The sequence below is a fragment of the Prionailurus viverrinus genome, chromosome B1 (genome assembly GCF_022837055.1).
Source record: "Prionailurus viverrinus isolate Anna chromosome B1, UM_Priviv_1.0, whole genome shotgun sequence".
NCBI lineage: Eukaryota > Metazoa > Chordata > Mammalia > Carnivora > Felidae > Prionailurus > Prionailurus viverrinus.
Genome location: NC_062564.1, coordinates 89,062,499 through 89,083,879, shown reverse-complemented (window position 1 = coordinate 89,083,879; position 21,381 = coordinate 89,062,499). Strand labels below are relative to the sequence as shown.

Genomic DNA, 21,381 nt, shown 5'->3' with positions numbered 1-21,381 from the left:
AGAACATACAGTTTTATCAATAAGCAAAATCAAATTCAATCCGAAAATATTGGTTGTTGATTATAATGTTACAAAATATAGTCATTACCACAAAAGATGTAAACACAACATCAGCATGATTTCAAAAGTTAGAACAATGTTAAAAAATGAAAAATACATTTGCTGTTGACACTAGGAATATCCATTTTTGGGAATGGGATTGCTGCTGTGACTGAAGAAGAAATGCAACTACACATACTACTAATGTTCTGCATTGAACAACAGTTACACAATCATAATAATTAATATTTATCAATTTTCAACGTTATCATTCAAGCTACAGAGAAAATACAAAGCATTTAATTATGTGTGACACAATAGAATACAATATTTTCAGATTTAAAATGAAAGTCAAGAGGAGTTAAGATGACAGACTAGTAGGAGGACCTTATGCCTACCTCATACCTCAAACACAGCTAGATCAATATCACATCATTCTGAACACACAAGAAATCTATCTGAGGACTGACAAAACAAGCTGCATGACTGGAAGGAGAGAAAAGGCCACATGATAGAGAGCAAGAGATGGAGAGACATGATTTGGGGGAGGAAAAGATCATTGGTGTTATAGACAGGAGAGAGTCCTGACCTCAGAGAGGAGAAAGAGAGAGAAGGAGGGAGGAGAGCAGTGCACAAGGGATCTCACAAGGAAATCTCTTGTACAAAGCCATTGGTTAGGAAAATGAAAGGAGCTGATTATCTTGGATATTTACAACCAGTTGAGCTCAAAGACTGGAGTTTTCGAGTTCCAAGTCATGGATGATATAGACCCTAGCAGGTGCCATAGTACTATGGAGAAGGAAGGCACAGGCCCAAGAGTGAGCTGCATAATCTGAAGATCCCTTGGGATATACTGGGAGAGAGGTTTCCCTGTTCTTGGAATACATCTGTGAGAGGTGGCATTATCTCTCAGGGGACTAAAGAGCTGGGAGATGGCATTATAGTCCCTCTCCCCTTGAGCATAGGAGCAAAGACACCTGCTGTGGGTGGCTAACCCAGACTCAGCCTTTTTGCTGTGCTTTACTATAAACTCCAAATCCTTGTGCATTTCTGTGACTGCCATTCTGGGACTAACTTGCACCAGCCCCAGCTTAATGACCTTCCCTCAGGGGACAAGCACCAGTCCATGCCATGCTGGGTCCCTACATTTTGGAGTTTTAAAATTCAGCCTATGTTCCTTAGATTAAACACAGGTGCACTGCATTGCCAGCCAGGCAGATGGTCTGGAAGAGACAGGCTGAAGGCAAGGATATGAAGGATACCCAGGACTACATTAGAGGAGACTGTTTTTTTTCCCATGAGGGCTTCACTATTGACACCATATTTCTCCCTTGCCCATCAGCACAGACTGACTTCAGTGAGCAGCACAGCCCCCACACTAGACGTCTGAACAGCTTACACCAAGTTCCACCCCACCCCACCCTGTGCTCTGCAGGTGCCTAAATGTGCCTGAGAACCAGGGCAGCAGGCTTCTCCCTCAACCAACCAACAGAATACCCCTCACACTGCACTCATCAAGTCTACTGACTATAGAATGCTGCAAGGCTTCAGCTATAAGGGAAATGGGATCTAATGTCTATTAACAAGCAGACCAGAGAACACCTAGTTAAAACTTGCCAACTCTAGACAAGGCCCAAACACCCCCTACTGCAGGAAAGGAGAAACTGTGACAGGACTGACTTGAGGGAAAGAGCAGCCAAAACACAGCAGCAGACTGCACACAGCATACATCAGAATCACTTAATGAAGCACTAGGCCCTGGAAAGTATGTGATCTCTTCTTAACAAAACCATTAGTCTCAGGAGCAGGAAACATAGCAGGCTTTCCTAACACACAAAATAAGACACAGACTTAGACAAAATGTCCAGATAGAGGAGTTCATTCCAAAAGAAAGAACAAGAAAAGATATGTCCATGGATCTAATCAAAACGTATATAAGTAATATCCTTGATGCATAATTTAAAACAACAATTACAATAATACTAACTGGGCTTGAGAAAAGCATAGAAGACACCAGGGAATCAATTTCTAGAGATAAAAGACCTAAAAACTAGCGAGGCTGAATATAATCAAGATGTGAAACTGTGTAGATGTAATGACAAGGATGGAAGAAGCAGAAGGATGAATAAATTATATAGAAAAAAATATGGAAACTAATGAAACTGAAAAGAAGAAAAGAAAAACATTGGATCACTAATGTAGACTTAGGGAACTCAGTGACTCCATAAAGCATAATAATATTTGTATCATAGGAATCCATGAAAAAAAAGATAAGGAATAAAGAGAAGACGGTTTATTTTAGGAAATTAGAGCTGAAAACTTCCCTAATCTAGGGAAGGAAACAGACATCCAAATCCAAGAGGCACAGAGAACTCCCATCAAAATCAATAAAAGAAGGCCAACAACAAGACATATCACAGTAAAGTTTGAAATATAGAGATAAGGAAAAAATCCTAAAAGCAGCAGAGGAAAAGAAATTCTTAACTTGCAAGGAAAGACAAATAAGGTTAACATCAGGCCTCTTCAAAGAAAGATGGCAAGCCAGAAGGTGATGGCATGATATATTCAACATGCTGAATGGGGAAAAAGCTGCAGCCAAAAATACTTTATCCATCAAGGCTGTCATTCAGAATAGAAGGAGAGATAAAGATTTTCCTGGACAATCAAAAATTAAAAGAGTTCATGACCACAAACCAACCCTACAAGAAATATTATAGGAGACTCTTTGAGTGGGGAAAGAAAGACCAAAAGTGACAAAGACTAGAAGAGAACAGAGAAAATCTCCAGAAACAAATTAACAGGATATAAAATGACACTAAATTCATATCTATCAAAAATCACTCTGAATGTAAATGTACTAAAACTCCAATCAAAAGACTTAGGGTAACATAATGGACAAAAAACAAGACCCTTCTATATTCTGCCTACAAGAGATTCATTTTAGACCTAAGGACACCTGAAGATTAACAGTGAGTGGATAGAGAACCATTTATCATGCCAATGGATATCAAAAGAAAGCTGGGGTACCCATATTTATAGCAGACAAAATAGATTTCAAACCAAAGAGAGTATAACAGGATATTGGACATTATATCATTATTAAGGAGTCTATCCAACATGAAGATCTAACAATTGTCAGTATTTGTGCCCCCAATTTGAATGAACCCAAATATATAAAACAATAATGACAAACATAAATTTACTGATAATAATACAATAATAGTAGGGGACTTTAGCACCCCACTTACAACAATGGACAGATTATCTTATCAGAAAATCAACAAGGAAACAATAGCTTTGGGTGGTACACTGGACCAGATGGACTTAACAGATATATTCAGACCATTTCAACCGAAAGAAGCAGAATATGTTATTATTTTCATATAAGCATTGGGCATTCTCAAAAATAGATCATATATACTGGGTCATGAATCAGGCCTCAACAAATACAAAAAGATTAATATCACACCATGTACATTTTATAACCACAATGCTATGAAATTTGAATTCAACCACAAGAAAAAATTGCAAAGACCACAAATATGTGGAAGTTAAATAACATCCAACTAAAAAAATGAATGGGTTAGGAGTGCCTGGGTGGCTCAGTTGGTTAAGGGTTTGACTCTTGATTTTGGCTCAGATCATGATCTCAAGGCTCATGAGATCGAGCCTCATGTCGGGCTCCATGATAACAGTGTGGAGCCTGCTTCGGATTTTCTTTCTCCTCTCTCTTTCCATCCCCATTCATGCTTTCTCTTTATCTCTCAAAATAAATAAATAAACATTTAAAAATAATGAATATGTTAACCTGGAAATTAAAGAAGAAATTTAAAAATACATAGAAAAAATAAAAATGAAAACACGATATTTCAAAACCTTTGAGATGCAGCAAAAGTTGTCATAAGAGGGAAGTATATAGCAATACATGCTACCTCAACAAGCAAGAAATTCTCAAATACACAACCTAGACTTATACTAAAGTAACTAGAAAAAGAAAAGTAAATGAAGCCTAAAGCCAGCAGAAAGAGGGAAATAATAAAGATTAGAGCAGAAATAAATTATATAGAAACAAACAAACAAACAAAAACACAGATCAATGAAACTATGAGCTGGTTCTTTGACCGAATTAATAAAGCTGATAATCCCTTAGCCATACTTATCACAAAGAAAAGAGAAAGTAACCACATAAATAAAATCATGAATGAAAGAGGAGAGATCACAACCAACACCAAAGAAATACAAACAATTATAAAGAATATTATGAAAAATTATAGGGCAACAAATTGAACCACCTAGAAGAAATAGATAATTTCCTAGATATATAATGTACCAAAACCGAAATAAGAATTAGAAAATTTGAACAGACCCATTACTAGCAAGAAATTGAATAAGCAATCTAAAAATTCTGAACAAACAAAAGTCCAAGGCCAGATGGTTTCCCAGGGGAATTCTACCAAACATTTAAAGAAGATTTAATACCTATTCTTCTCAAACTATTCCAAAAACTAAAAATGGAAGGAAAACTTCCAAACTCATTATATGAAGCCAGCATTACCCTGATTGCAAAACCAGACGAAGACCCCACTAAAAAGGTGAATTAAGGACAATATCCTTGATGAACATGGATGCAAAAGTTCTCAACGAAATACTAGCAGAAAAAATTCAGTAGTATATTAAAAGAATCATATAGCATCATCAAGTGGGATTTATTTCTGGGATGAAAGTGTGGTTCAATGTACACAAATCAATGTGATACCCCACATTAATAAAAAAAAAAGCATAAGAATCATATAATCTTCTCAGTAGATGCAGAAAAAGTCTTTGACAAAATACAGCTTCCATGCTTTATAAACCTTAACAAAGTAGGGATAAAGAGAACATAACTCAGCATCATAAAGACCATATATGATAAACAAATATCATCCTTAACTGGGAAAAACTGAGAACTTTTCCTGTATGGCCAGGAACAAAGCAGCGATGTCCACTTTCATCATTGTCATTTAACATGGTACTAGAAGTCTTAGCCTCGGCAATTAGACAACAAAATGAAATAAAAGACATCCAAATCACCAAGGAAGAAGTTAGATTTCACTATTTGTAGATGACATGATACTCTAGAAAACCTGAATGACTCCACCTAAAAGTTGCTAGAAATGATACACAAATTCAGTAAAATCTCAGGATACAATATCAATGTACAGAAATCGGTTGCATTTTTGTGTACCTGTAATGAAGAAGCAGAAGGAGAAATCAAGGAATCAATTCCATTTATAATTGCACCCAAAACCATAAAATACCTCGGAATAAACTTAACCATGAGGTAAAAGAGCTGTACTGATGAAATAAATTGAAGATGACACAAAGAAATAAAAAACATTCTAAGCTCATGGAGTGGAACAACAAATATTGTTAAAATGTGTATACTACCTAAATCAATCTACACATTTAATGCAATCCCTATCAAAATACCACAAGCATTTTTCACAGATCTAGAACAAATAATCCTAAAATTTGAAGGGACCTACAAAAGACCTTAAACAGCCAAAGCAATCTTGAAAAAGGAAAACAAAGCTGGATGCATCACAATTTCAGACGCCGAGCCATATTTACAAAGCTGTAGTCATCAAGACGTAGAGTACTAGTATAGAAACAGACACATATACTAATGGAATAGAATAGAAAACCCAGAAATAGACCCACAAATGTATGGCCAACTAATCTTTGACAAAGCAGGAAGGAGTAACTAATGGAAAAATGACAGCAAATGGTATTGGGAAAACTGGACAGCAACATGCAGAAGAATGAACCTGGAGCTATTTCTTACACTGTCCACAAAAATAAATTCAAATTGGTGAAGGACCTAAATGTGAGACAGAAAACAATCACAATCCTAGAGGAAAAAACAGGCACCACCTCTTTGACCTTGGCTGCAGCAACTTTCTACTTGACATGTCTCCTGAGGCAAAGGAAACAAAAGCAAAAATGAACTATTGGGACTTCATCAAGATAATAACCTTCTGCACAGTGAAGTAAACAATCAACAAAACTAAAAAAACAACATTTGTGATGGGAGAAGATATTTGCAAATGACATTTCTGCATAAAGGATAGTATCCGAATATATATAAAGAACTTATAAAACTCAACACCCAAAAAACAAATAATCCAGCTAATAAATGGGAAAGAGACATGAAAATATATTTTTCCAAAGAAGACATACAGATGGCTAACAAATACATGAAACAACATCACTCATCACCAGGGAAATACAAATCAAAGCTATGATGAGATACCACCTCTCACCTGTCAGAATGGCTAAAATTAGCAAAACAAGAACAACAGATGTTCGTAAGGATGCAGAGAAAGCAGAACTGTCTTACACTGTTGGTGGGAATGCAGCCACTCCAGAAAGCAGTGGAAGGTGCCTCGAAAAGTAAAAATAGAACTACCTTATGACCCAGCAATTGCACTACTAGGTATTTACCCAAAAGATACAAAAATACTGATTTAAAGGAGCACGTGCACCCCAATGTTTATAGCTGTATTATCAACAATAGTCCAATTATGGAAAGAGCCCAAATGTCCATTGACTGATAAATGGTTAATGAATGGTGGTATATGTATCCATAAAATTATATATAATATATATGATTACTGATATATATATCATTATATATATATATATATATATATATATATATAATGGCTATTACTCAGCCTTCAAAATGAATGAAATATTGCCATTTACAACAATGTGGATAGAGCTCTCATGTATTATTCTAAGTGAAATAAATCAACCAGAAATGACAAATACCATATGACTTCAATCATATGTGCAATTAAAAAAAAGTGAACATTTGGGGAAGAAAAAAAAAAGAGGAAGAGAAGGAGTCAAACCATAAAAGAAGAACAAACTAAGATTTCCTGGAGGAGAGGTGGGCAGGAGATGGATAAATGGGTGATGGGCAATAAGGAGGGCACTTATTGCAATGAGCACTGGGTGTTATACGGAAATGATGAATCACTAAATTCTACTCCTGAAACTAATATTACACTACATGTTAACTAACTAGAATTTAAATAAAAAATTGAAACATAAAAAGAAAGAAAGTAAAGGTAAGGAAGCATAGAGGTAATGACATGCTCATCTTACAAAAAGGAAATTCAAAAGATAATATTTACATTGAAATTAGAAATTTCAATACTTAAAACAACTAACAACAACAATCAATTGAAAAGTTTTAAAGTCTTAGAACTACCAAGAATTGGAAGAAGGAAAAGGGTGAGAGAGTTGGAGGTGGAGAAATAAGTTAATAGCTGATATATCATATCTAAAAGACAATTAAAAAATCTACATTTGACGAGTTAAAAAATGGCAGTACACACATGTATGTTAAATGACTAAAAGCAAGCACCAGAAAAGCTCTAAACAGGAATCATTAAAGTCTTAGTGAGTACAGTTGGGCATGCAGAAGGTCAGGGTAAGATATTGCTGAGTTTTTGTCTTAACTCCATCAATACCATTTGCATTTATTTATTTATTTATTTATTTATTTATTTATTTTAAAACTATGTGTATCACTTTGATCTATTTTTGATAAGTTTAAAAAAAAATGACCTAACTTTTAATGGCACTTTATTTATTGTAGATGAGATTCGGTAAAAATGGTGTTAAACTAACAGTTCTGAATATTTAAAAATTGATAAATTTCATTATATTGCTTTCAGGAGAGAATAATTAAGATATCTAGAAAATACTTTTGTTAATATTTTAATATTTCAGGTTATTTCTATATTATAAAATGTAATTTATCATTTTTCTGGAGTTAAAAAATATATAACTATATAATAAAGTCCACCTACAAACATTCTTTTGGGTTCTTTTAAAAAAAATTTTTTAACATTTATTTATTTTTGAGAGACAGAGAGAGACAGAGCCTGAGCAGGGGAAGGGCAGAGAAAGAGGGAAACAGAATCGGAAGTAGGCTCCAGGCTCCCAGTTGTCGGCACAGAGCCTAACACAGGGCTTGAACTCACAAACTGCGAGCTCATGACCTGTGTGAAGTCGGACAGTTAACTGACTGAGCCACCTGGTGCCTCTCTTCCTGGGTTCTTTTCCAGAACTTTTCTTTTTTCACTTCTGTAAACTTAATAGTTATAACAGTTCAGCTTTTGAATCTTAAAAACCCAGAAAATAATAAAACAATTAATAATGGGAGTTGACATTATTAATTGAGCATGATGAGTAAGGCATTATGCTAACAGTTTTGCATGCATCATCTCATTTATTAATCACAATAGCTTTCTCATTTAGGAATTCTTATGACCTCTGTTTTTTACAAAAAAGGAAGTAGAGGCTAAAGAGTCAAAGTGACTTGCTCAAGATTTATTTTTCACTGAGTTAATAAATATTTATTATGCAGGCACTATTCTAGGTGTTTGGTACATATGAATGGAAACACAAAACAAAATAAAAAATTTTGCCATCATGGGGACTTGCATTCCATTCAGTGGGTATAGTAATTAAAAAAAAATAAGTCAAATAAATAAAGTTTATAATTTTTTATAAGATGATAAATACCACAAAGAATATATATATAGCATAAAGCTGATTGGTAGGGAAATTGCAATTTTAAACATGGCAGTCATGGCAGGCCTCATTGAGAAGATGTTATTTAAACAACCTTCAAAGGATGTGAAGATAGCCAAGTGACTATTTGCATTAAGGTCACTGAAGATGGAGGGATAACTAGAGGAAAAGCTTTAAGATAAGATCATGAGGTCAAAGGTATAGAGAAGACAGGAAAATTGCAAATAATGTAGGGTCCCATTGACCATTATAAAGATTTTGACTTTCACTAAAAGTGTAACAGGAAATATGAGAAACAAAACTGTGACTTTACCTGAGTGTATGAGGTCACTCTCAACAAGGAAGACACATTTCATCTGGGCCTGGAAGTGTTAGTAAAAGCCCATTCACCACAATCTCTAAAGAAAGGAATGTAGGCAGAGGTGAGAGGAAATAACATGTCAAAGTTATCAAAACATGACTAGATGGAATGTGAGGAACAGGATTTCTGTACAAGAAAAATCAGAAACCAAGATGGAACAGATATGGAATATTTGATAACATACAAAGATTTACAAGTTTGTTTTGTAGGATGCTGGGCACCAAAAACAGGTTTTTAAACAGGTTCAGTTCAGGTGTCCCTTTTAAACTTATTCTGTCTAAAAAAAATGAACAAAATTAGTTCTTAAAGTAAGGGTCAAATGTTTTTCAGGAAGATCCTTCTGATGGTACCATGGAGGATACACTACATAATTAATTATTTTTTTTAAATAGTGGAAGAAAAACTGTCATGGAAAATTCATGGTGCTACCACTGAAGAGTGGTTCGAAGCCGTAAAGGGTGGCAGAGAAAGTTCCAGAACTACTTAGCAGTCAAGCAAAAACGGAAGTGTCAAAACACTAAGCCTTATCTAAAAGTCAAGAGTAATTGTCTGAATCCTGGACCTTCTAAATCTACTATTGTGGCCAGAAAGGATGTTACCAATCATGTTGCTTTGCCTATCAAAGCTACAAGACCCATCAGCATTAAACTCCAGCCCAGGCCTGCCAATATCACAGGATCCCAGAAGCCAGAGTTGGAGCCACCAAAATTTCTAGGCAAAAGGCTGACTTCAGGAGGTATTTCTTCTTCTTTTTTTTTTATATATATGAAATTTATTGACAAATTGGTTTCCATACAACACCCAGTGCTCATCCCAAAAGGTGCCCTCCTCAATACCCATCACCCACCCTCTCCTCCCTCCCAACCCCATCAACCCTCAGTTTGTTCTCAGTTTTTAAGTCTCTTATGCTTTGGCTCTCTCCCATTCTAACCTCTTTTTTTTTTTTCCTTCCCCTCCCCCATGGGTTCCTGTGAAGTTTCTCAGGATCCACATAAGAGTGAAACCATATGGTATCTGTCTTTCTCTGTATGGCTTATTTCACTTAGCATCACACTCTCCAGTTCCATCCACGTTGCTACAAAAGGCCATATTTCATTTTTTCTCATTGCCACGTAATATTCCATTGTGTATATAAACCACAATTTCTTTATCCATTCATGAGTTGATGGACATTTAGGCTCTTTTCATAATTTGGCTATTGTTGAGAGTGCTGCTATGAACATTGGGGTACAAGTGCCCCTATGCATCAGTACTCCTGTATCCCTTGGGTAAATTCCTAGCAGTGCTATTGCTGGGTCATAGGGTAGGTCTATTTTTAATTTTCTGAGAAACCTCCACACTGCTTTCCAGAGCGGCTGCACCAATTTGCATTCCCACCAACAGTGCAAGAGGGTTCCCGTTTCTCCACATCCTCTCCAGCATCTATAGTCTCCTGATTTGTTCATTTTGGCCACTCTGACTGGAGTGAGGTGATACCTCAGTGTGGTTTTGATTTGTATTTCCCTGATAAGGAGTGACGCTGACCATCTTTTCATGTGCCTGTTGGCCATCTGGATGTCTTCTTTAGAGAAGTGTCTATTCATGTTTTCTGCCCATTTCTTCACTGGGTTATTTGTTTTTCGGGTGTGGAGTTTGGTGAGCTCTTTATAGATTTTAGATACTAGCCCTTTGTCCGATATGTCATTTGCAAATATCTTTTCCCATTCCGTTGGTTGCCTTTTAGTTTTGTTGTTTGTATCCTTTGCTGTGCAGAAGCTTTTTATCTTCATAAGGTCCCAGTAATTCACTTTTGCTTTTAATTCCCTTGCCTTTGGGGATGTGTCGAGGAAGAGATTGCTACGGCTGAGGTCAGAGAGGTCTTTTCCTGCTTTCTCCTCTAGGGTTTTGATGGTTTCCTGTCTCACATTTAGGTCTTTTATCCATTTGAGTTTATTTTGTGAATGGTGTGAGAAAGTGGTCTAGTTTCATCCTTCTGCATGTTGCTGTCCAGTTCTCCCAGCACCATTTGTTAAAGAGGCTGTCTTTTTTCCATTGGATGTTCTTTCCTGCTTTGTCAAAGATGAGTTGGCCATACGTTTGTGGGTCTAGTTCTGGGGTTTCTATTCTATTCCATTGGTCTGTGTGTCTGTTTTTCTGCCAATACCATGCTGTCTTGATGATTACAGCTTTGTAGTAGAGGCTAAAGTCTGGGATTGTGATGCCTCCTGCTTTGGTCTTCTTCTTCAAAATTCCTTTAGCTATTCGGGGCCTTTTGTGGTTCCATATAATTTTAGGATTGCTTGTTCTGGTTTCGAGAAGAATGCTGGTGCAATTTTGGTTGGGATTGCATTGAATGTGTAGATAGCTTTGGGTAGTATTGACATTTTGACAATATTTATTTTTCCAATCCATGAGCAGGGAATGTCTTTCCATTTCTTTAAATCTTCTTCAATTTCCTTCATAAGCTTTCTATAGTTTTCAGCATACAGATCCTTTACATCTTTGGTTAGATTTATTCCTAGGTATTTTATGTTTCTTGATGCAATTGTGAATGGGATCAGTTTCTTTATTTGTCTTTCTGTTGCTTCATTATTAGTGTATAAGAATGCAACTGATTTCTGTACATTGATTTTGTATCCTGCAACTTTGCTGAATTCAGGTATCAGTTCTAGCAGACTTTTGGTGGAGTCTATCGGATTTTCCATGTATAATATCATGTCATCTGCAAAAAGCGAAAGCGTGTCTTCATCTTTGCCAATTTTGATGCCTTTGACTTCCTTTTGTTGTCTGATTGCTGATGCTAGAACTTCCAGCACTATGTTAAACAACAGCGGTGAGAGTGGGCATCCCTGTCGTGTTCCTGATCTCAGGGAAAAAGTTCTCAGTTTTTCTCCGTTGAGGATGATGTTAGCTGTGGACTTTTCATAAATGGCTTTTATGATCTTTAAGTATGTTCCTTCTATCCCGACTTTCTCAAGGGTTTTTATTAAGAAAGGGTGCTGGATTTTGTCGAAGGCCTTTTCTGCATCGATTGACAGGATCATATGGTTCTTCTCTTTTTTTTTGTTAATGTGATGTATCACGTTGATTGATTTGCGAATGTTGAACCAGCCCTGCATCCCAGGAATGAATCCCACTTGATCATGGTGAATAATTCTTTATATGCTGTTGAATTCGATTTGCTAGTATCTTATTGAGAATTTTTGCATCCATATTCATCAGGGATATTGGCCTGTAGTTCTCTTTTTTTACTGGGTCTCTGTCTGGTTTAGGAATCAAAGTAATACTGGCTTCATAGAATGAGTCTGGAAGTTTTCCTTCCCTTTCTATTTCTTGGAATAGCTTGAGAAGGATAGGTATTATCTCTGCTTTAAACGTCTGGTAGAACTCTCCTGGGAAGCCATCTGGTCCTGGACTCTTATTTGTTGGGAGATTTTTAATAACCGATTCAATTTCTTCGCTGGTTATGGGTCTGTTCAAGCTTTCTATTTCCTCCTGATTGAGTTTTGGAAGAGTGTGGGTGTTCAGGAATTTGTCCATTTCTTCCAGGTTGTCCAATTTGTTGGCATATAAGTTTTCATAGTATTCCCTGATAATTGTTTGTATCTCTGAGGGATTGGTTGTAATAATTCCATTTTCATTCATGATTTTATCTATTTGGGTCATCTCCCTTTTCTTTTTGAGAAGCCTGGCTAGAGGTTTGTCAATTTTGTTTATTTTTTCAAGAAACCAACTCTTGGTTTCGTTGATCTGCTCTACAGTTTTTTTTAGATTCTATATTGTTTATTTCTGCTCTGATCTTTATTATTTCTCTTCTTCTGCTGGGTTTAGGCTGCCTTTGCTGTTCTGCTTCTAGTTCCTTTAGGTGTGCTGTTAGATTTTGTATTTCGGATTTTTCTTGTTTCTTGAGATAGGCCTGGATTGCAATGTATTTTCCTTTCAGGACTGCCTTCGCTGCGTCCCAAAGCGTTTGGATGGTTGTATTTTCATTTTCATTTGTTTCCATATATTTTTTAATTTCTTCTCTAATTGCCTGGTTGACCCACTCATTCGTTAGTAGGGTGTTCTTAACCTCCATGCTTTTGGAGGTTTTCCAGACTTTTTTCTGTGGTTGATTTCAAGCTTCATAGCATTGTGGTCTGAAAGTAAGCATGGTATAATTTCAATTCTTGTAAACTTATGAAGGGCTATTTTGTGACCCAGTATATGATCTATCTTGGAGAATGTTCCTTGTGAACTCAAGAAGAAAGTATATTCTGTTGCTTTGGGATGCAGAGTTCTAAATATATCTGTCAAGTCCATCTGATCCAATGTGTCATTCAGGGCCCTTGTTTCTTTATTGACCATGTGTCTAGATGATCTATCCATTTCTGTAAGTGGGGTGTTAAAGTCCCCTGTAATTACCACATTCTTATCAATAAGGTTGCTTATGTTTATGAGTAATTGTTTTATATATTCGGGGGCTCCGGTGTTCGGCGCATAGACATTTATAATTGTTAGCTCTTCCTGATGGATAGACCCTGTAACTATTATATAATGTCCTTCTTCATCTCTTGTTACAGCCTTTAATTTAAAGTCTAGTTTGTCTGATATAAGTATGGCTACTCTAGCTTTCTTTTGGCTTCCAGTCGCATGATAAATAGTTCTCCATCCCCTCACTCTCAATCTAAAGGTGTCCTCAGGTCTAAAATGAGTCTCTTGTAGACAGCAAATAGATGGGTCTTGTTTTTTTATCCATTCTGATACCCTATGTCTTTTGGTTGGCGCATTTAATCCATTTACATTCAGTGTTATTATAGAAAGATACGGGTTTAGAGTCATTGTGATGTCTGTATGTTTTATGCTTGCAGTGATGTCTCTGGGACTTTGTCTCACAGGGTCCCCCTTAGGATCTCTTGTAGGGCTGTTTTAGTGGTGACAAATTCCTTCATTTTTTGTTTGTTTGGGAAGATCTTTATCTCTCCTTCTATTCTAAATGACAGACTTGCTGGATAAAGGATTCTCGGCTGCATATTTTTTCTGTCTAGCACCCTGAAAATCTCGTGCCAATTCTTTCTGGCCTGCCAAGTTTCAAAAGAGAGCTCAGTCACGAGTCTTATAGGTCTCCCTTTATATGTGAGGGCACGTTTACCCCTTGCTGCTTTCAGAATTTTCTCTTTATCCTTGTATTTTGCCAGTTTCACTATGATATGTCCTGCAGAAGATCGATTCAAGTTACGACTGAAGGGAGTTCTCTGTGCCTCTTGGATTTCAATGCTTTTTTCCTTCCCCAGTTCAGGGAAGTTCTCAGCTATTATTTCTTCATGTACCCCTTCAGCATCTTTCCCTCTCTCTTCCTCCTCTGGGATACCAATTATACGTATATTATTTCTTTTTAGTATATCACTTAGTTCTCTAATTTTCCCCTCATACTCCTGGATTTTTTTATCTCTCTTTTTCTCAGCTTCCTCTTTTTCCATAACTTTATCTTCTTTTTTTTTTTTTAATTTTTTTTTTTCAACGTTTATTTATTTTTGGGACAGAGAGAGACAGAGCATGAACGGGGGAGGGGCAGAGAGAGAGGGAGACACAGAATTGGAAGCAAGGTGCAGGCTCTGAGCCATCAGCCCAGAGCCTGACGCGGGGCTCGAACTCACGGACCGCGAGATCGTGACCTGGCTGAAGTCGGACGCTTAACCGACTGCGCCACCCAGGCGCCCCGATCTTCTAGTTCACCTATTCTCTCCTCTGCCTCTTCCATCTGAGCCGTGGTGGTTTCCATTTTGTTTTGCATTTCATTTAAAGCGTTTTTCAGCTCCTCATGACTGTTCCTTAGTCCCTTGATCTCTGTAGCAAGAGATTCTCTGCTGTCCTGTATACTGTTTTCAAGCCCAGCGATTAATTTTATGACTATTATTCTAAATTCACTTTCTGTTATATTATTTAAATCCTTTGATCAGTTCATTAGCTGTTGTTATTTCCTGGAGATTCTTCTGAGGGGAATTCTTCCGCTTGGTCATTTTGGATAGTCCCTGGTGTGGTGAGGACCTGCTGGGCACTTCCCCTGTGCTGTGGTGTATAACTGGAGTTGGTGGGCGGGGCCGCAGTCAGACCTGATGTCAGCCCCCAGCCCACCGCTGGGGCCACAGTCAGACTGGTGTGTGCCTTCTCTTCCCCTCTCCTAGGGGCGGGATTCACTTTGGGGTGGCATGGCCTGTCTGGGCTACTTGCACACTGCCAGGCTTGTGATGCTGGGGATCTGGCGTATTAGCTGGGGTGGGTAGGCAAGGTGCACGGGGGCAGGGGGGGCAGGCTTAGCTCGCTTCTCCTTAGGTGATCCACTTCAGGAGGGGCCCTGTGGCAGCGGGAGGGAGTCAGATCCGCTGCCGGAGGTTTGGCTCCGCAGAAGCACAGAGTTGGGTGTTTGCACGGAGCGAGCAGTTTTCCTGGCAGGAACCGGTTCCCTTTGGGATTTTGGCTGGGGGATGGGCGGGGGAGATGGCGCTGGCGAGTGCCTTTGTTCCCCACCAAACTGAGCTCTGTCGTCCGGGGGCTCAGCAGCTCTCCCTCCCTTTGTCTTCCAGCCTTCCCGCTCTCCGAGCAGAGCTGTTAACTTATGACCTCCCAGATGCTAAGTCGCGCTTGCTGTCAGAACACAGTCCGTCAGGCCCCTCCGCTTTTGCAAGCCAGACTCAGGGACTCTGCTTGCCCTGCGAGCCGCCCCTCCGCCCCAGCTCCCTCCCGCCAGTCCGTGGAGCGCGAACCACCTCGCTGCCCTTCCTACCCTCTTTGTGGTCCTCTTGTCTGTGCTTCGGTCTGGCGACTCCATTCTGCTAATCCTCTGGCGGTTTTCTGGGTTATTTAGGCAGGTGTAGGTGGAATCTAAGTGATCAGCAGGATGAGCGGTGAGCCCAGCATCCTCCTATGCCGCCATCTTCCCTCGACCTCCAGGAGGTATTTCTTCTAACTCAAAGAGTAAGCCTTCCAGCAACAGTCAGCAAAAGCATGAAGCTGGATCATACATAACCAAAGAACTGTCTAGAAAAACTGTGGGGTCACTTAATATACAAGAACTGAAAACTGCAAAGCAGCAGGTAGCAGATCGAGGAAATGCTAAATGCACCGACCCTGTAGACAATAATCGTGTTTGAAATGAATCCTTGGGTAGCTTCCTGAAACTGATGAACAGGGAAAATTTGCCCCAAACTTTACCAGACTCTGAAAGGAAGCTGAATTCCGAATTGTGGACAATAGGTAAGTCAAAGACTAATTTTTATAATCAAACCTAAAGCAGTTTGACTCCTAAAGAAACCTTGGGCAAAAGTTCAGGGAATAGTGCTGTTCTGAAAGACAGACTAATAAACAATTTGTTGGAGAAACACAAATTAAGATTCCACCAATAAAGTCACAGCCACTTTCTAGAGGAACAAATCTTTCAAGACCAGGAGAAAAACTCCCAAGAGCAGTTCCCTCTCACTAGTTCAGAACCTTAGTAGGACTGAAGCATCAAAGAAACCTGTCATCAAGGACATAAAGGTTATAAGGGTTAATAAGGATAAATATGAAAGACTAAATGAAACTAAGTTACAGTCACCCACTGGTACTGTACTTTCTGTTCATGCCCCAGTGTGCTTCTGGGAGGCTGTAACAACAGACATCCAAACATTAAGCAAGATCAGAAATCCACTCAACCTTGTTTTAGACGTCAGACATCAGGTGCACTGCCAAAGGCAAAACCCATAATCCAAAGGCCCAACTTGACACTTCATAGTTTGAATTCAGTCATTCCAAGCACCCTAACATAACAGTAAATGGAACCAATGGGAATAAATGCAGCAACAGCTATCAAGAAAATGCACAGGCTTTGGACTCCAAGTTGGAAAAGACCCTTTCCCAGAACCATTTTCTCAATATGATACCTTCCCAAACTCAGGCTGGTGACAAAACCATAAATGAAAGAAAAGTCCCAAACTAATCCATTTATTAAGAAGAACACAGCAGAGAATCAAAGGAAACAACTGGAAGCATGTCTGAAATCTAAGGGGAAAATCTATAAATAGCATCCTTTGGAACTTAAAACAAAAATAGAAATAATAGAGGAAATGAATATTTCATTTTGGAAGAGTATGGAAATAGATGAAGAAAAGAAAGCACAACTTGAATGATCCTATAAAATTAATAACACTCTAACATTATTTCTGCAGTTCACTGAAGGGAGTGTACTTTCTAATTATATACTTACCATATTGTCCAGTATTCCTGAGGCCAAAAAATTTGCTAAATTCTGGATCTGCAAAACCAAGTTGTTGGCAAATAATGATAGCTTTGATTTTATTGGGCCGTACAAAGAGGGCATTAGAAATAGGGCAACAACTATACAAGAGTCATGAGAATTTGTTCCTAATATTTTGTAAAACCCAAACAGAATCACTGAAGAAGTTACCTTTGACTCTTTAGTTACTAAAACAAATACATCAATAGAGTAGCTGGCCAATAAGACAGAATCTGAAAAGTCTTGTCTTTCTCTAAAAGAAAACAGTTTACAGCAACTTCCCAAATAACCACGGCAGAACAGGACAATCATCCTGGGATCACATTACAGATTGTCCTGATCCCTAGAATAAGTGCAATGCCAGAAGTACAAGACATGAAGCTCATCACTCCATCACTCCTGAACAGTGTTTAGGAAGGATTGCGAGAGCTGCGTCCTGCTACATAGAAATGCAGCAGGAACAGGATTTAGTAGTGGCTTCTCTTAATGAGCTATTAGAAGTGGAAGAAAAAGAGTGTTTTATTTTCCATAAAAATGAGGCTTTGCCTATAACATTAAGATTTAAAATCCTTGGGTCATAAATTCCTTCTTTCTTTTATTATTTTTTTTTTGAGAGAAAGAGAGAGAGAGAGCAGGTGAGTGGCAAAGCAAGAGAGAGACAGAGAGCATCTTAAGCAGTCTCCACACACAGCATGAGCCCAACTTGGGCTTGATCTGGCAACCATGAGAGTGTGACCCAATCTGAAATCAAGAGTCAGGAGCTTAACCAACTGAGCCACTGAGGTGTCCTTTAATTTTCTTTTATTGTGTAAATATAACGTATATAAAAACTCAGCCAACGTAGTTAAAATTTAAAAATTTTAGCTTTCATAATTTTAAGTATTATCTAAAACAAAAAATATGAAATTTTGTTCATTCTATTTTTAAAAAAATTGCATGCATTATTCTATGGTTTTAAGCACAGTTCCATGGCAACCCAGAGCAGGAAGCAATTAATTCCCTATGGTAGGCGGGAATGACACATAGGAGTTGGTCCTCCAATGACAAATAAGAATTGCATGGGCAATGAAGAAGAACGTTTCCACACAGCAGACAACATGAGGCTTAAAAACAAAAACTAGATGAACAACTCTGTTAAAATTAAAAAAATTACCTATAAGTAGAAAAACACACAAATTAAAAGATACTTCACAAACTACAAATTTACCACAAATTTTGTTTGTATTTAAGTTATTATGGATATGGCTTCCATCAGTGAGCAAATTTTTTATTATGATTATGATTATGAATTGTTAATTATTTATTTTATTTATTTTGAGGGAGAGAGAGCACAAGCAGAGGAGGGGCAGAGAGAGAAGGAGAGAGAGAGAGAGAGAATCCTAAGCGGTCTCTGAATTGTCAGTGCTGAGCCTGATGCAGGGCTCAAACTCACAACCTGGGAGAGATCATGACCTGAGCCAAAATCAAGAGTCAGACACTTAACTGACTGAGACACCCAGGTGCCCCAGTGAGCACATTTTCTAGTATTTATGTAAACTTTTCTGATGATTATTTGAAAATTTAGAACTTTGAATTTGGTAACCTTTATTGTTCCTTTCAGTTCCATGAGCCTATGAAATACCAAAAATAAAATTGTATATAGATCTTCCTCAACTTACATTAGGGTTATATCCCAAGAAACCCATACATAGTAAGTGAAAGTACCGAAAGTCAAAAATGCATTTATTATACCTTACCTATTGAACACCATACTGAGCCTAATCTACTTTAAATTGTGCTTAGAACAGTTAGCATTCACCTAGAGTTAGGCAAATTAATCTAATGCAAAACTTATTTTATCAAATGTTGGTACGCCTGGGTGGCTCAGGTCGTTGAGCATCTAACCTCGCCTCAGGTCATGATCTCGTAGTTGGTGAGTTCGAGCCCCCCATTGGGCTCTGTGCTGACAGCTCGGAGCCTGGAGCCTGCTTCAGATTCTGTCTGTCTCTCTCTCTCTGCCCCTCCCCCACTCATGCTCGCTCTCTCTCTCTCTCTCTCTCTGTCAAAAATAAACAAACATCAAAAAAAAAAAAACAAAATAATTAAGTATTGAATATCTCATGTAATCTGTTAAATACCATACTGAAAGTGAAACACATAGTGGGTATGGAAGCTTCTAAGTGTCCTGGTAGCTTACCATCATGATCACATGGCTGGCTGGGTTTTGCACTTCATTGCCACTGCCCAGCATCATGAGAAAGCACCAAATGTTACTAGCCCACAAAAATATCAAAATTTAAAATTTGAAGGATAATTTCTACTGAACATGTATCATTTTTTCACCATAATAAAGTAAAAAAAAAATGCAAGTTGAACCATCATAAGTCATCGACCATGTGTATATGTATTTTTATTTTGCTAACCTCCAAATCATTTTTATCATTTATACTAGTTATTTTTTTTCTAAAGCAGAGTCTGACTTGTAGTAGATGTGATTTTGTACTATAAAACCAACATAAAGGTTTTTCTACGTATTCAAATAATCAAATAAATATAAATGCTACATACTGCAATTACTTTTAAGTTTCCCAAAACCTCAGACTTACAGATGACCTTTAAATTCTTCATTAAATAAATTATTTTTTTGTGAGTCTCACATGAAATTATTTGTTCTCAGTATGACAACTTCCTTTCTGTCACTAATACATGCATGAGCTAGTTTTCCCACAAGTGGAGAGATATAAAAACTTGTTCAAATATGATGTTACTCAGTAAGGGGTAATGTAAAATCTGAAAGTACCCTGTCTCTTTAGTCTTCCACTGTTATGTATTTCTTTAATTGAAAGACATTAAATAGAGCTTCAGCAGGGGAGAATGAAATAAAATAGTGATTCTTTTGCAATTGGTGGAAAACAGTATAATAACCATATATGAGTCTTACACAATTCTTTAGTATATTTCTTTTCAAAGGACATTCTCAGTGCATATTCACACTTTGATTTTGAATTGAGTTTCTGGATATGAATCTTTAAATGACGTTCATCAAAGTGCAATCTGCCTCAATCTTTTCCAGTATGCTAGATAATTATATTAATTATCCCAGTATACTCTGAAAATGCTTTTATTAATATGACCTCTGTATATAACACTAATAATTTCATTTTTCTTTTATGTATTTATTTATTTTGAGAGAGAGAGAGAGAGAGGAGAGAGAGAGAGGAGAGAGTGGATGTACAAACATGAATGGTGGAAAGGGCAGAGAGAGAGAAGAGAGAGAATTCCAAGCAAGCTTGGCATACTGTCAGCACAAAGCCTGATGTGGGGCTTTGAACTCACAAACCATGAGATCATGACCTGAGCTGAAATCAAGAGTCAGACACTTAACTGATGGAGCCACTCAGGCTCCCTTAATTTCTCCTTTTCTAAAGAAGAAATTGTAGCATTTGGTGCCTAATGAAGAAATAAACATGATTTCAATTCTGCATGATATGAGAGACCTAAAATACAATCTCTTACTTCTATAAGTGGAATAAAACACTGCATTTTCTTAATCTTTAATATATTTTAAATTAATAATTAATTTTCATGCTATTAAAAACTCTTATATAACCTCTGAGGATATGACATTTATCAAATTGTGGTAATCCTCTATATTGAATGAGAAATTGCCTGTTAGACATTTCAGTCTTCATGGGATAAGAAAAATAGGGAAAGTTCTCTACCTGTGTCACTTGTTTTATTGGTACATCCTTTCCCTTATTTAAACCTAGTTCATGAAAACAGTGTTTCTTTTAACATAAATGTAAGCGAAATATATTCAATAAGCATAATAATAAAATGGAAAAAAAATCTAGGGTAGAAAAAATGATTTATGAATTTTGGTTCTCTCCCACTGTCAACAAAATATTAACTTTAAAACAGAAAATAATAGTTAAATTTCATATATATATGTATATATATATACATATACATATATATATATACATATACATATATATGTGTGTGTGTGTGTGTGTGTGTGTGTATAAACACACTGAATTGAGTAAGTGTACCTGTTTTAGATTCATGCATTGAAAATATCTTCCCAGAACCTAATCCATGGAGATGCAATAGTGAATGAGAGAAAAATCCTTTCCTTGCAGACCTCTTGTTCTAGTTAGGGAGAATAAAATAAACAAATATA

General features: G+C 37.3%; 1 pseudogene; it reads left to right on the top strand.

Moving 5' to 3' along the window:
• Positions 1-8,676: 8,676 nt before the first annotated feature.
• Positions 8,677-17,800, top strand: LOC125164807 (cytoskeleton-associated protein 2-like; annotated as a pseudogene).
• The last annotated feature ends 3,581 nt before the right edge of the window (positions 17,801-21,381 follow it).